The sequence below is a fragment of the Paroedura picta genome, chromosome 3 (genome assembly GCF_049243985.1).
Source record: "Paroedura picta isolate Pp20150507F chromosome 3, Ppicta_v3.0, whole genome shotgun sequence".
Taxonomy (NCBI): Eukaryota; Metazoa; Chordata; class Lepidosauria; order Squamata; family Gekkonidae; genus Paroedura; species Paroedura picta.
In genome coordinates, this window is record NC_135371.1 from 172,831,562 (window position 1) to 172,847,015 (window position 15,454).

The 15,454-nt window shown below is 55.2% G+C and overlaps 1 protein-coding gene across 1 annotated transcript in view; it reads right to left on the reverse strand.

Annotated features, from left to right (window-relative positions):
• Window positions 1-7,993, reverse strand: part of BGN (biglycan) — a 38,084-nt gene extending 30,091 nt beyond the window's left edge. The window contains exon 1 of the mRNA XM_077329670.1: window positions 7,734-7,993. The gene's annotated coding sequence lies outside the window, so the exon portion shown is untranslated. The remainder of the gene's footprint in view (window positions 1-7,733) is intronic.
• Window positions 7,994-15,454: the final 7,461 nt, after the last annotated feature.

Below are 15,454 nucleotides of genomic sequence, written 5' to 3' on the forward strand. Positions count from 1 at the left end.
AGAACCTCATCTCGGGGGGGGGGGGGGGCTGGTTCTAATCTAGGAAGGTCTGGGGGGTGTAATGCAGGAGATGGCTTTTTGGGGGTGGGTGGGTGGGACAAATGCCTTCAGTTGTTATCCCCGGCTGTGGGGAGGAAGTGGAGTCCTGTGGTCAGACGCTGGCTGGGGGAGGATGAAGGAAGGTCTCCTCCCCGGGGAAGGGGGGAGGGGATCTCTGGTCGGAGGACAAAAGAAAAACGGGTGGGTTGGCGGTCGACTTTGGGCAGACGAAAGGAAATCTCTGGCCAGAAGAGCTCTTGTTAAGCGGTGGAATTTGTCCCGTCTTGGTGGCTTAGAGGGGATTAGACCAATGGAGGAGGAGGCGGTGGGTGGTGAGGAGCCATGACTGTGAAGCAGGGTTGCCAGCTCCGGGTTAGGCGGTACTGGGAGACTTTGGGGGAAGAGTCCGGAGTGGGTGGAATTTGGGGCTGGGAGGGACCTCAGTATGTATAATGCCACAGAGTCCGCCCCCCAAGCAGCCCTTTTCTTCAGGGGAACTGATCTCTGCAGTCAGGAGAGGAGCTGGAATTCCAGGGGATCCCCAGGCCCCACCTGGAGGCTGGCATCCCTGACCCTCAGTGGGGTCCAAGGCCACAGAGTCCCCCCTCCCAAGCAGCCCTTTTCTTCAGGGGAACTGATCTCTGCAGTCAGGAGAGGAGCTGGAATTCCAGGGGATCCCCAGGCCCCACCTGGAGGCTGGCATCCCTGACCCTCAGTGGGGTCCCAGGCCACAGAGTCCCCCCTCCCTAGCAGCCCTTTCCTCCAGGGGAACTGATCTCTGCAGTCTGGAGAGGAGCTGGAATTCCAGGGGATCCCCAGGCCCCACCTGGAGGCTGGCATCCCTGACCCTCAGTGGGGTCCAAGGCCACAGAGTCCCCCCTCCCAAGCAGCCCTTTCCTCCAGGGGAACTGATCTCTGCAGTCTGGAGAGGAGCTGGAATTCCAGGGGATCCCCAGGCCCCACCTGGAGGCTGGCAGCCCTGACCCTCAGTGGGGTCCAAGGCCACAGAGTCCCCCCTCCCTAGCAGCCCTTTCCTCCAGGGGAACTGATCTCTGCAGTCTGGAGAGGAGCTGGAATTCCAGGGGATCCCCAGGCCCCACCTGGAGGCTGGCATCCCTGACCCTCAGTGGGGTCCAAGGCCACAGAGTCCCCCCTCCCAAGCAGCCCTTTCCTCCAGGGGAACTGATCTCTGCAGTCTGGAGAGGAGCTGGAATTCCAGGGGATCCCCAGGCCCCACCTGGAGGCTGGCATCCCTGACCCTCAGTGGGGTCCAAGGCCACAGAGTCCCCCCTCCCAAGCAGCCCTTTCCTCCAGGGGAACTGATCTCTGCAGTCTGGAGAGGAGCTGGAATTCCAGGGGATCCCCAGGCCCCACCTGGAGGCTGGCAGCCCTGACCCTCAGTGGGGTCCAAGGCCACAGAGTCCCCCCTCCCAAGCAGCCCTTTTCTTCAGGGGAACTGATCTCTGCAGTCAGGAGAGGAGCTGGAATTCCAGGGGATCCCCAGGCCCCACCTGGAGGCTGGCATCCCTGACCCTCAGTGGGGTCCCAGGCCACAGAGTCCCCCCCCCCAAGCAGCCCTTTTCTTCAGGGGAACTGATCTCTGCAGTCAGGAGAGGAGCTGGAATTCCAGGGGATCCCCAGGCCCCACCTGGAGGCTGGCATCCCTGACCCTCAGTGGGGTCCCAGGCCACAGAGTCCCCCCTCCCTAGCAGCCCTTTCCTCCAGGGGAACTGATCTCTGCAGTCTGGAGAGGAGCTGGAATTCCAGGGGATCCCCAGGCCCCACCTGGAGGCTGGCATCCCTGACCCTCAGTGGGGTCCAAGGCCACAGAGTCCCCCCTCCCAAGCAGCCCTTTTCTTCGGGGGAACTGATCTCTGCAGTCTGGAGAGGAGCTGGAATTCCAGGGGATCCCCAGGCCCCACCTGGAGGCTGGCATCCCTGACCCTCAGTGGGGTCCAAGGCCACAGAGTCCCCCCTCCCAAGCAGCCCTTTCCTCCAGGGGAACTGATCTCTGCAGTCTGGAGAGGAGCTGGAATTCCAGGGGATCCCCAGGCCCCAACTGGAGGCTGGCATCCCTGACCCTCAGTGGGGCCCAAGGCCACAGTCCCCCCTCCCAAGCAGCCCTTTCCTCCAGGGGAACTGATCTCTGCAGTCTGGAGAGGAGCTGGAATTCCAGGGGATCCCCAAGCCCCACCTGGAGGCTGGCATCCCTGACCCTCAGTGGGGTCCAAGGCCACAGAGTCCCCCCTCCCAAGCAGCCCTTTCCTCCAGGGGAACTGATCTCTGCAGTCTGGAGAGGAGCTGGAATTCCAGGGGATCCCCAAGCCCCACCTGGAGGCTGGCATCCCTGACCCTCAGTGGGGTCCAAGGCCACAGAGTCCCCCCTCCCAAGCAGCCCTTTCCTCCAGGGGAACTGATCTCTGCAGTCTGGAGAGGAGCTGGAATTCCAGGGGATCCCCAGGCCCCACCTGGAGGCTGGCATCCCTGACCCTCAGTGGGGTCCAAGGCCACAGTCCCCCCTCCCAAGCAGCCCTTTCCTCCAGGGGAACTGATCTCTGCAGTCTGGAGAGGAGCTGGAATTCCAGGGGATCCCCAAGCCCCACCTGGAGGCTGGCATCCCTGACCCTCAGTGGGGTCCAAGGCCACAGTCCCCCCTCCCAAGCAGCCCTTTCCTCCAGGGGAACTGATCTCTGCAGTCTGGAGAGGAGCTGGAATTCCAGGGGATCCCCAAGCCCCACCTGGAGGCTGGCATCCCTGACCCTCAGTGGGGTCCAAGGCCACAGAGTCCCCCCTCCCAAGCAGCCCTTTCCTCCAGGGGAACTGATCTCTGCAGTCTGGAGAGGAGCTGGAATTCCAGGGGATCCCCAGGCCCCACCTGGAGGCTGGCATCCCTGACCCTCAGTGGGGTCCAAGGCCACAGAGTCCCCCCTCCCAAGCAGCCCTTTCCTCCAGGGGAACTGATCTCTGCAGTCTGGAGAGGAGCTGGAATTCCAGGGGATCCCCAGGCCCCACCTGGAGGCTGGCATCCCTGACCCTCAGTGGGGTCCAAGGCCACAGAGTCCCCCCCCCCAAGCAGCCCTTTTCTCCAGGGGAACTGAGCTCTGCAGTCTGGAGAGGAGCTGGAATTCCAGGGGATCCCCAGGCCCCACCTGGAGGCTGGCATCCCTGACCCTCAGTGGGGTCCAAGGCCACAGAGTCCCCCCTCCCAAGCAGCCCTTTCCTCCAGGGGAACTGATCTCTGCAGTCTGGAGAGGAGCTGGAATTCCAGGGGATCCCCAGGCCCCACCTGGAGGCTGGCATCCCTGACCCTCAGTGGGGTCCAAGGCCACAGAGTCCCCCCTCCCAAGCAGCCCTTTCCTCCAGGGGAACTGATCTCTGCAGTCTGGAGAGGAGCTGGAATTCCAGGGGATCCCCAGGCCCCACCTGGAGGCTGGCATCCCTGACCCTCAGTGGGGTCCAAGGCCACAGAGTCCCCCCCCCCAAGCAGCCCTTTTCTCCAGGGGAACTGATCTCTGCAGTCTGGAGAGGAGCTGGAATTCCAGGGGATCCCCAGGCCCCACCTGGAGGCTGGCATCCCTGACCCTCAGTGGGGTCCAAGGCCACAGAGTCCCCCCTCCCAAGCAGCCCTTTCCTCCAGGGGAACTGATCTCTGCAGTCTGGAGAGGAGCTGGAATTCCAGGGGATCCCCAGGCCCCACCTGGAGGCTGGCATCCCTGACCCTCAGTGGGGTCCAAGGCCACAGAGTCCCCCCTCCCAAGCAGCCCTTTCCTCCAGGGGAACTGATCTCTGCAGTCTGGAGAGGAGCTGGAATTCCAGGGGATCCCCAGGCCCCACCTGGAGGCTGGCAGCCCTGACCCTCAGTGGGGTCCAAGGCCCCAGAGTCCCCCCTCCCAAGCAGCCCTTTCCTCCAGGGGAACTGATCTCTGCAGTCTGGAGAGGAGCTGGAATTCCAGGGGATCCCCAGGCCCCACCTGGAGGCTGGCATCCCTGACCCTCAGTGGTGTCCAAGGCCACAGAGTCCCCCCTGCCAAGCAGCCCTTTCCTCCAGGGGAACTGATCTCTGCAGTCTGGAGAGGAGCTGGAATTCCAGGGGATCCCCAGACCCCACCTGGAGGCTGGCATCCCTGACCCTCAGTGAGGTCCAAGGCCACAGAGTCCCCCCTCCCAAGCAGCCCTTTTCTCCAGGGGAACTGATCTCCGCAGTCTGGAGAGGAGCTGGAATTCCAGGGGATCCCCAGGCCCCACCTGGAGGCTGGCATCCCTGACCCTCAGTGGGGTCCAAGGCCACATAGTCCCCCCTGACCCTCAGTGGGGTCCAAGGCCACAGAGTCCCCCCTCCCAAGCAGCCCTTTCCTCCAGGGGAACTGATCTCTGCAGTCTGGAGAGGAGCTGGAATTCCAGGGGATCCCCAGGCCCCACCTGGAGGCTGGCATCCCTGACCCTCAGTGGGGTCCAAGGCCACATAGTCCCCCCTCCCAAGCAGCCCTTTTCTCCAGGGGAACTGATCTCTGCAGTCTGGAGATGGGGGACCCCCAGGCTCCACCTTGAAGCTGGCATCCCTAGCTAAAAGGCAGTTCCATAGGAATGGACTGTGGGGGTTATGGGATGGTGGCAAACACTAAAACAGCCTACTGCCCTGGATGCTGGGTGAGGAACCCCTGCAGTTCAATCTTAAACCGTTACACTCTACTAAATCCCAGGGCACAACTCTTTAGGACTGCAGTGTGGATCTCATCCAGCAGGAATCATACATGCAAGCAGACCAGGGTACACGCCAAAAATCTGTGGAGCTGCAGAAAAAAGATAAACTAAACTTCCAGAGAACCTCAATGTTCAGGGTTATTATTAAGGTTTCTAGTCCTTACGAGGAGAAAAGGGCAAGAGTCCAGTAGTGGCTTGAAGACAATTTGTGGTGGAGGAGGAGCTTTCTTGAGTCACTGTTCACGTGGAGTAGAAGTTAAGAGCCAGTTTGGTATGGCGGTTAAGACCAGCAGCCTCTCATCTGCAGAGCTGGGTTCGATTCCCCTCCCACATGCAGCTAGAAGAGTTGGTTCTTGTATGCTGCTTTTCTCCACCAGAAGGAGTCCCAAAGAGGCTTCCATTCGCCTTCCCTTTCTCTCCCCACAACAGACACCCTGTGACGTGGGTGGGGCTGAGAGAGCTCTGAGAGAACTGCTCTGTGATAACAGCTGTGACAGCACTGAGACTGGCCCAAGGTCATCCAGCTCGCTGCATGTGGTTGAGCGTAGAATCAAACCCGACTTACCAGATTAGAAATCTGCCCTCCTAACCACTACACCATGCTGGCTACGCCCACCAGCTGGGTGACCTTCAGTGAAGCCCTGTTCTCTCTGAGCTCTCTCAGCCTCACCCACCTCACAGGGTGTCTGTTGTGGGGAGAGGAAGGGGAAGCGATCGTAAGGCGCTTTGAGACTAGTGAAAAGTGGGGAACGAAATAGCAGCTCATCTCTGCTTCTTCTACCTGGAGCAGGGAGCAGTGACTCACAAAAGCTCTTCCCCAGTCTGAAATTGTGTTAACCTCACATGGCGTCCCATCTTGATCTAGTCCTGCTTGAAAATGTTTAAATTAAAGGGCAGGAGAAATGACGTTGCGATGTTCCTTTTCTCGATCTGCATGGTTTTTAGGGCCGTTCTTAGTGCAAAGTTTTTAGATTGTGTAGGAGAGGGGGACAAACCACATGCAGCCCTGCAAGGAACGGAAAGCTAGTCAGACAAAACCAAGGTGATTCTGAGACCCAGACCCATTCGGAAGGATCTTCTGCCGGCCTTGATCCGAGCTGTTTCTTCTCCTCCCCATGTAAGATGTTCCACCCGTTTTTCCGGCACATTCTAACACGCACGCATATTAAGGCAGTTGTGCATTTCCTGCATTCTGCCGCGGGTTGGACTAGATGACCTTGGAGGCCCCTTCCAACTCTGGGGTTGTAGGATTCTAACGTGTCATCTAAATACATCCTGGGTTGCACTCCTCCAGTTAACTGCATTTCTTCACGCTAGGCTGACGGGAGAGGGGCTGAGGACTAGGTGCAGGGACCACCCAAAAAATTCCGGGGTCTGAGGCAGGAAAACCCCCCAGCATGCCGCACAACTTCACATGGTGTTAGCGTGCACAAGAACTTCACCAACTTCACCTTGGTGATTTATCTCTCCCTCTGCTCGGGGTGCCAGCCTCCAGGTGGGACCTGGAGGTCCCCTGGAATGCCAGCTCATCTCCAAATGACAGACCTTGGTTCTCCCTGGAGAAAATGGCGCAGGGGAGGGCGACTTGTGGCCTCGTACGCCACTGAGGTCCCTGTCCCAGGCTTCATCCCCAAATCCTCAAGAGGTTTTCTGACCTGGATCTGGCATCCTAGCCTGCCCATCCCCCTCCAGGGGCTGCGGGAAGGGGGCACAGACCTGGCAAGGCTGCCAGCCTGCGCCATCCACAGGAGTAGTCAACCTGTGGTCCTCCAGATGTCCATGGACTACAATTCCCATGAGCCCCTGCCAGCAAACGCTGGCAGGGGCTCATGGGAATTGTAGTCCATGGACATCTGGAGGACCACAATTTGACTACCCCTGCAAGGAACCCAAAACATGGCCATTGGGAGCGCCCGCTTTGACGAAGAATTTTGCCTGAGCCATCCCTCCACGATAATAATTAGAAGAATCGGCAGGGCCCGGTGACAAAAAGGAACCGTCGGCCTGCAGGGTTACAGCCCAGGCTGGTGTAGGAGCACCAGAGCTCCCTTTGCCGGACAGGAAAGAAACCCAGGGACATGCCACAGTCTCTTCCAGGGGAAAGCAAGCAAGAAATCTCTCATGTTCTCACACAGCGTCAGACGCCAGCTGCCCAGCAGATAAAACAAGCGGAAACTTGAGAACGAGGGGGGGGGGGTTAAGAGCAAGCTGTTAACAGCCCCAAAATTCCCACCCAGTTGGCGGGAGAACGGGAGGGGTGTGTGTGTGGGAGGGGGACGTAAACTATGCGCCCCCCTACCCAATTAGAACCCCCCTCAAACACGGAGAACATGTGTTTTATGGTTAGAAATTCAGCGTTTCGTTGTGTTTGGTAGGAGGAGAGAGGAAATGTTTCTCAGGGCATCCAGATTGAGGGTCTTGGCGTCCAGGGTCCTGGGGTGCCGTTCCCAGCTCCGAATTGAGGGGAGTGGTGTCTAATGGTTAGAAATCTGGGGGACAAACTAGTTTCAGGGTAGGAGTTTAAACAGCGGGGCGGAATTCGGTTCCTGGGTGAGAACACAGGGGCGATGAGTTGTAATTGGGGATGGGGGGGGGGGCAGGAGAGGGAACGGTCAATGCAAGGCGGCGCTGGGATTGGGGTGTAGTGAAAGCTACAGGGACTTGTGAGGTTGCCAGCTCCAGGGAAGGAGATTCCTGGAGGTCTGGGGGCAGAGCCTTAGGACAGCAGAGTTTCGGGGCGAGGGGTCATTGTCATACAGTTCCCCCCAACCCCCCCCCCCCCACAAAGCTGCTGTTTTCTCCTGGGGAACTGAATTCTGTAGTCGGGAGACGAGTTCTAATTCTGGGAGAAAGCCGGGAAGCTTTCCTATACCCGTGTGGTCCTAAGGACATCATTTCTCCACTGCCGGGAAAGCCGGTGGCCCAAAAACTTGAAATGCAGGAGGGAAGACGCAGGATGAAAAGGAACAAGACAGACTGCAGAAGAAGAATACCTCTGGGTTCGAATCCAGTCCCGGGTACAGCGACGTGGGGCAGGCTTTCTTCTCCGGCCCAGCGCCTTGTGTCCTTTCCTCCTGCCGGGAGATGCCTTTCTCTTCTTTTTGGGGGCTTCCTTCCCTCCTCCTGTTCCCCTAATCCCGCTCTTCTGCCAGCAGACCAGAGCTGTGTCAAGCACTTCACGAGGCTGGGCTGTACTGGAGGGAACGGAGCAGGAGTTGACTTCCCTTGTAGGCAAGCTGGTTTCAATGAGGCACAGAGTTTATGCTACACACACACACACACACACACAAACTGGGGGGGGGGGGGAGTGGAAGCAAAAAAAAGACTTCAGGGCTAAACTGTCATGTGGTTTCCATCAACCACCTGCCAAAAAGGGGGAGAAAAATTGAAAGACAGGGAGGGAAGGAAGAAAAAAAAACACACTCAAAAACCCAAACCACCCAACCTCAAGTTTGGAAGTTTTTGCCGGCCTCCTCTTCCCGCTTGGCAATCTTTTGTTTTCGGACGGGTCACGGGAGCCAGGGGGGGGTCAGGAGACCCAGCTGGTCTTAAACAGGGGGTGGCAGGGGGTGGGCGTGCTGGGATGGCAGAGGGGAGAACAAAGACCCTGGTTTGGTGTCGGCGAAGATGGCTCTTTCCGTGTTGGTTTAAGGCCATGCAAAATATTTGTTGTCCCAGACTGGGCGAGGAGAGAGGCGAGAGGGGGAGAGCCATTTTGTCGGAAGGGAACTGAGCCGAGGCTGTTCCGGGCGTTTGGGCAAACAATGGCCGGAGGGTGCAGCAGAAAGAGGGCACGACAGCCCTGCGAGGTGTTGCCGTGAGCAAGATGTATGTGCGTGATTCCAAAGCCTATGTGGGGAGTATCCTCCAGGGGGCATCAAAGGTGATGTGGAGTTAGCATATTGGTTAGCGTAATCAGATCAGGCACTGCCCGGTATTTTTCAAATCATCTTCTCCAGTGCCCTACTTGGCTCCATTGGAGACTTCCTGCTGCTTTGGGGACACTTCCTCCCTCTTGCCTTCAGATGGAGAATAACAGTCAGTCAGTTAGACTGCTAGGACTCGCTCTCTGTCTCCTCTTTCTCTCTCTTTCAATTCTTAAGAAAGAGATTTATTTAGTCTTGAGTATTTAAAGCCTAAAACGATCGGCAGAGACGTGGGTGGGAGAGAGCACAGGAGATGGAACAGGAGATGGCTGGTAGCTGCTAACTGAGGGAGTGAGCAGCCGTGACAAAGGTTGCCAACTCCGCTGAGAAATTCCTGGAGATTTGGACGCAAAGCCTGGGGAGGCCAGAGTCCGGCGAGGGGAAGGAGCTCAGTGAGGACGCAATGCTGTACAGTCCCCTGTCCAAAGCAGCCATTCTCTGCAGGAAAATAAGGGCTGCCAACCTCCAGTTGGGACCTGGGGATCTACCCAGAATTGCAGCTCACCTGTCGTTCCTTTTGTTCCTTTTGTTTTCACTCCTTCGTATGACTGCGAAGTCACAGAGTCCAAGGGAATCTCAGCACAATCCTGAACATCAGTCATTCTCAGGGCTCTTCCTCCATAGAATCATGGAGTTGGAAGGGACCTCCGGGGTCATCTAGTCCAACCCCCTGCAGAATGTAGGAAATTCACAACGGCCTGTCCCCCGCTCACAGTGACCCCAATTCCATGCCTAGACGATGCCTCCCCCCCCAATACCAGACTCTCTGGCTTGTCTGACCTGGAAGAAATTAGCAAGTTTTCCTAAAAACATTTCCTAAAAACACTGGCTCCAGAAGACGTGTTGGCACAAGGTGACCACGGGCACTCCGTTGGGCACCCCTGCTGTATGTACTCTGCTTTTCCATATGATAAGCTATCCTTGAGAAACAGAGAGGGTTACGTAAGCGATTCTATCCCTCGGGGACAGCTGTTAAGAGAGACGGGCGGCTGGTGGGCTTGATTTATGGAGGGATAAATCAATTGCGAAAGAAAGGATCTCTTTGCTGCCAAAAACCTTTGTGTCAAATCCGAGTCGTCTTTTTCTTCCTATCTGGACGATTGTTATTACATTTCCGGCAAACAGTTTTCGGCCGCAGAAATGCTCAACAGATTGTCACGGTAAACGTGTACTGAAGTTAGGCTTGCCAACCTCCAGGGGGTGGGGATGAAGAAGAAGAAGAAGAAGAAGAAGAGTTGGTTCTTATATGCCACTTTTCCCAACCCGAAGGAGGCTCAAAGCGGCTGACAGTCGCCTTCCCTTTCCTCTCCCCACAACAGACACCCTGTGAGGGAGGGGAGGCTGAGAGAGCCCTGATATTACTGAAGAAGAAGAGTTGGTTCTTTTATGCCGCTTTTCTCTACCCGAAGGAGGCTCAAAGCGGCTTACATTTGCCTTCCCTTTCCTCTCCCCACAACAGACACCCTGTGAGGGAGGGGAGGCTGAGAGAGCCCTGAGATTACTGAAGAAGAAGAAGAGTTGGTTCTTATATGCCGCTTTTCCCAACCCGAAGGAGGCTCAAAGCGGCTGACAGTCGCCTTCCCTTCCCTCTCCCCACAACAGACACCCTGTGAGGGAGGGGAGGCTGAGAGAGCCCTGAGATTACTGAAGAAGAAGAAGAGTTGGTTCTTATATGCCGCTTTTCCCAACCCGAAGGAGTCTCAAAGCGGCTTCCAGTCGCCTTCCCTTCCCTCTCCCCACAACAGACACCCTGTGAGGGAGGGGAGGCTGAGAGAGCCCTGAGATTACTGAAGAAGAAGAAGAGTTGGTTCTTATATGCCGCTTTTCCCAACCCGAAGGAGTCTCAAAGCGGCTTCCAGTCGCCTTCCCTTTCCTCTCCCCACAACAGACACCCTGTGAGGGAGGGGAGGCTGAGAGAGCCCTGAGATTACTGAAGAAGAAGAAGAGTTGGTTCTTATATGCCGCTTTTCTCTACCCGAAGGAGGCTCAAAGCGGTTTCCAGTCGCCTTCCCTTCCCTCTCCCCACAACAGACACCCTGTGAGGGAGGGGAGGCTGAGAGAGCCCTGAGATTACTGAAGAAGAAGAAGAGTTGGTTCTTATATGCCGCTTTTCCCAACCCGAAGGAGTCTCAAAGCGGCTTCCAGTCGCCTTCCCTTCCCTCTCCCCACAACAGACACCCTGTGAGGGAGGGGAGGCTGAGAGAGCCCTGAGATTACTGAAGAAGAAGAAGAGTTGGTTCTTATATGCCGCTTTTCCCAACCCGAAGGAGTCTCAAAGCGGCTTCCAGTCGCCTTCCCTTTCCTCTCCCCACAACAGACACCCTGTGAGGGAGGGGAGGCTGAGAGAGCCCTGAGATTACTGAAGAAGAAGAAGAGTTGGTTCTTATATGCCGCTTTTCTCTACCCGAAGGAGGCTCAAAGCGGCTTCCAGTCGCCTTCCCTTCCCTCTCCCCACAACAGACACCCTGTGAGGGAGGGGAGGCTGAGAGAGCCCTGAGATTACTGAAGAAGAAGAAGAGTTGGTTCTTATGTGCCGCTTTTCCCAACCCGAAGGAGGCTCAAAGCGGCTTACATTCGCCTTCCCTTTCCTCTCCCCACAACAGACACCCTGTGGGGTAGGTGAGGCTGAGAGAGCCCTGATATTCCTGCTCGGTCAGAACAGCTTTATCAGTGCCGTGGCGAGCCCAAGGTCACCCAGCTGGTTGCATGTTGGGGAGTGCAGAATCGAACCCGGCATGCCAGATGAAAAGTCCGCACTCCTAACCACTACACCAAACTGGCTCTGACAAGTGTCAGAGAGGTCACAGTCCCTATGGGGTATCCTGCATGGGTCAGACCCCACCAGGAGTCCTGTGTGCAGTTCTGGAGGCCTCACTTCAAAAAAGGACGTGGACAAAAGGGAGAGGGGGACAAGAGAGCGACGAGGAAGATCCGGGGCCTGGGGAGGAAAGGCTGAGGGATTTGGGGATGTTCAGCCTGGAGAACAGGAGGGGACAAGATTCTTTAAGGTGTGAGCTTTGTGTCAGAGGAAACATGCCGTGTGCCAAGAAGATTGCACCTTGAACAAAATGTTATTGGTCTGAAAGGTGTCCCGGGACTCAACTTCTCTGTTTCAAATATTGTGGTAATTTAAAAATAGACTGGAATGTAAGAAAGTTATGGCTGGGCAAACATCCTGTTTCCCACAGGGGCAGGACAAATGCCTCTGGGGAGGCCACCGTGGGGAAGGGGGGGGTCCCCTGTTTCAGCCCCCCCCCTCCCCTGATTGGTACGGAGAAATGCATGGCCCCAGAAGATGGAGGTTCTTACCTGATAACAAGGAGATCTCCCTTCTGCGGATTGGTCCAGCCTACTTTTTGTTGTTGTTGTTGTTAGGTGCGAAGTCGTGTCCGACCCATTGCGACCCCCTGGACAATGATCCTCCAGGCCTTCCTGTCCTCTACCCGGAGTCCATTTAAGTTTGCACCAAGCCTACTTTTAGAGGTATCTAAACTAAAGGCTGTCAGGAGCTATTCTGGCACTGAATGCCCTTAGTGAATGATCACTTTGGAGGAACCACTTCCCTTGGACAAGGGTACATCAAGGTCACTGGGTGATGTTTTTGACAACAAATGGTTGCGTTCTCTCTCTCTCTCTCTCTCTCTCTCTCTCTCTCTCTCTCTCTCTCTCTCTCTCTCTCAATATCCTACACAATGGTCATGCTTCTGTTATGTCCCTTTTTTAGCTATCTTCATTCCCAGGCATGTAGGCACCAAATCTGCCTTATCTCCAGACAGAGATGCCAGCCTCCAGGTGGGGCCTGGGGATCCCCTGGAATTCCAGCTCCTCTCCAGACTGCAGAGATCAGTTCCCCTGGAGGAAAGGGCTGCTTGGGAGGGGGACTCTGTGGCCTTGGACCCCACTGAGGGTCTGGGATGCCAGCCTCCAGGTGGGGCCTGGGGATCCCCTGGAATTCCAGCTCCTCTCCAGACTGCAGAGATCAGTTCCCCTGGAGGAAAGGGCTGCTTGGGAGGGGGGACTCTGTGGCCTTGGACCCCTCTGAGGTCCCTTTTCAGTCCCAATATGGAAAAGACAAAATATTTATAGTCTTTTCCCCCTGCCAAGACTAGATTGGAAACGGGGTGGGGGTGTGTGGGGGGGAACACCAACTCTTATTTTGCTGCAGTCTTGATACAATCCCCCATTCTCCTTTCATAGTTCTTGTCCATGAATGCCAATAGGGTCGGTTACATAAGGAATTCTATTCCCTCCGAGATATCTGGTTCGTGATGGAAGGCTTGGCTGGACTTCCGTGAGAACAACCGGATTGGAGGGCGTTGGCAGAGCCTCCGCCGAAGAGCACAGACGGTTGCCACGATCCTACATGCCAAAGCAAATGAACTGGATTCTTATGGGATACTGGGGGGAAAATGCGGGGATCTTAATTCACACTTTCCGGTTGACAGGGAAACATGCATTTCTTGACTGAGAGTGATTAAAACGTGGAATTCGCAGCCGGAGGATGTCGGGGAGGCTGCAGGAACAGAGAGTTTTGAAAGAGGATTCAAGAGATTCGTTGAGGATCGGTCTACCAGCGGCGACTAGCCCTGGCGGCAGAGAGGAACCTCCAGATTCAGAGGCACTAAGCCTCTGAATTCTGGCGCCAGGTGACAACACCAGGGAAAGCCTCAGTCTCCACGCGTGGTTGCTGGCCCACCCAAGGAATTTGTTGGCCACTGTGTGAGGCAGGAGGCTGGACTAGATGGACCCCTGGTCTGAGCCAGCAGGGCTCTTCTGAGGTTCTTATGAAGGCCTCAGCCTCTCTGCCCTGTTGTTGGCCCTCCAGAGGAACTGGTTGGCCCCTGTGTGAGACAGGAGGCTGGACTGGATGGACCCCATGTTTGACCCAGCAGGGCGCCATCCACACAACAGCCTTGCAGGGTAGATCAAGAAAGCAAATTTGTCTGTTTAGAGCAGTGGAAAAGAGTTTTAAAGTGTCTTTCAAAAACTCGCATCTCCCTTTCCGCCTCTGATAAGAGTTTTGAGTCTTTGGGTCCGTGTGCCTGAACATACGAATTCAATATTTTGTGGTCCTCACCCAAGTTCCTGTGGTCTTCTCTTCATTTAATAGCATATTTCTAGCCCGCCCTACCTGGAAGGCTCAGGGAAGGTCACGCCATAGCAAAGTGCAAACATTTTAAAATTTATAACCTTTAAAAAGTCTACAAAAGCTTTAAGCACATAGGGATTTAAAATCAGTTCAAAAACAGTTTCCCTAAAACTGCAAAAAAAAAAAGCCCCTAGTGAGCTCAATGAAACATCCTCACTGCAAACAAGAGGAGGCCAGCCAAATGAGAATTTGGAGAATATACACAACATGGCAACGTTTTTTTAAAATATGTACCTGACTGCAGTTTTCAAAGAAAGTTTGGATTTGGCATGGGGGTGAGAGAAGCAGGGGAGGGTCTTCAGCTTTTCAGATCTCTGAAAGGGTCAGCTTGGTGCCGTGGTTAAGAGCGGCTGCCTCTAATCAGGAGAATCCTCTTCCTCCACATGCAACCAGCTGGGTGACCCAGTTCTCTCAGAGCTCTCTTAGCCACACTTGTCTCACAGGGTATCTATTATGGGGAAGGGAAGGGGGAGGTGAATGTCAGCCACTTTGGGACTCCTTCTGGAAGAGAAAAGCGGCATATAAGAACCAACTCCTTCTTCTTTAGCAATATGAGGGCTCTCTCAGCCTCACCCACCTCACAGGGTGTCTGTTGTGGGGAGAGGGAAGGGAAGGCGAATGTAAGCTGCTTTGAGACTCCTTCGGGTAGAGAAAAGCGGCATATAAGAACCAACTCTTCTTCTTCTTCAGTAATCTCAGGGCTCTCTCAGCCTCACCCACCTCACAGGGTGTCTGTTGTGGGGAGAGGAAAAGGAAGGCGAATGTAAGCTGCTTTGAGACTCCTTCGGGTAGAGAAAAGCAGCATATAAGAACCAACCCTTCTTCTTCTTCAGTAATCTCCCCCATCCCTAGCTCTTCTCTTCTCAGTTTCTTCTCTTTTCTTCTTCTCTTCTCTTCTCCTCCAGAGCGGGTCCCAGCTGTGGGACAGCCCCTCCAAGAATGCAGGCTGGACTGGACAGTGAGGCCAACAGGAACGTTTGTGATGCGATCTTTGGTCCCCGCAGGGGTTTTGGGTCGAGTCCGCTGGAATCTGAAATCCTTCTCCGGGTTTGCTTATAAAATTTTCCTCTCCCTCCCTCCCTCCACCCCGGCAAACCCCTGGTGAAACTTCTGCAGTTTCAGAGCCAGTAGAAACACGGGGGCTAGAGAAACTTTTTAGGCAGTCACTTGAGTCTGTAAGTTGTGCAGAATCCGCTCGTGTTTCTCTTTGTATGCACTGCAGACACCTGTTAAGGCTTTTAAATGTGGATTCAAATGAGTCGCCGTGTGGGTCTGAAGCTGCACCATAAAACCAGAGTCCAGTGGCACCTTGAAGACCAAGAAAGATTTATTCAAGGTGTGAGCTTTCAAGTGCAAGCACTCTTCCTCAGAGTATGAACTGACCATCCTGACAGTGGGAATATAAAGCAAAAGTTAATTCTGTTAGATTAGTAAACTGCATCCAAATGCAGCCATATGATAATTCTTTGCCAAAACAGCCAATTTGTCCCCTGGAATTCAATTGTAGTTCACAAAAACATAGGAGAAATAAAACTGTCTATGGTGGGGTGGGAGCCATTGATCACTGACAGACAGTTCTATTTCTCCTATGTTTTTGTGAACTACAACTGAATTCCAGGGGACAGATTGGCTGTTTTGG